We start from the raw sequence: 564 nt of genomic DNA on the forward strand, positions 1-564 counted from the left end.
AGACATAGTAGGCAGATACTTAAAAATCTTTCAGGGGCACCTGGCTGGCTCAGTCAGAAGAGCATGTGACTCTTGATCTCGGGGTCATCAGTTGGGTGTAGAGATTACTAAAAACAAAAACAGAACAAAAAAATGTTTCAGTGTAGTGGCAGTGATTGGGAAGGGTGGTCGCCAATGAAGTGCAATACAGTGGATGGGGGCCGTTGGAAAGAGGAGAGCCCATGTCCCATCTCTCTGTTCTTCCTCTCTCACTCTGTTGTGGCTGAAGACAGCTACAGGGAGGGACCCATAAAGAAGGTGCCCACTGAAGGTGATCAGGGGCCAGAGAAAAACAACCAGCTACACGGAAAACACAGGCATGCTGGCCAGGAGGAGGAAAGGCTTGGTGGCACGTGGGTAACTCTTTCATGGTTTCTGAAATGGCTTCGTTCAGTCATCCAAAAGCCATTTGCTTCAGAGTTAATATTGACTTGTCCCACCTCCAACCCCCTGCTCCCTTCTTTCCATCCTCCCTGTACCTAGCTTACCCCAGGCCTTTGTCATTTCTACCCCGGTGACTACCAC

This window comes from Leptonychotes weddellii, chromosome 6, assembly GCF_054177405.1.
Source record: "Leptonychotes weddellii isolate Sample4059 chromosome 6, ASM5417740v2, whole genome shotgun sequence".
NCBI classification, from domain to species: Eukaryota; Metazoa; Chordata; class Mammalia; order Carnivora; family Phocidae; genus Leptonychotes; species Leptonychotes weddellii.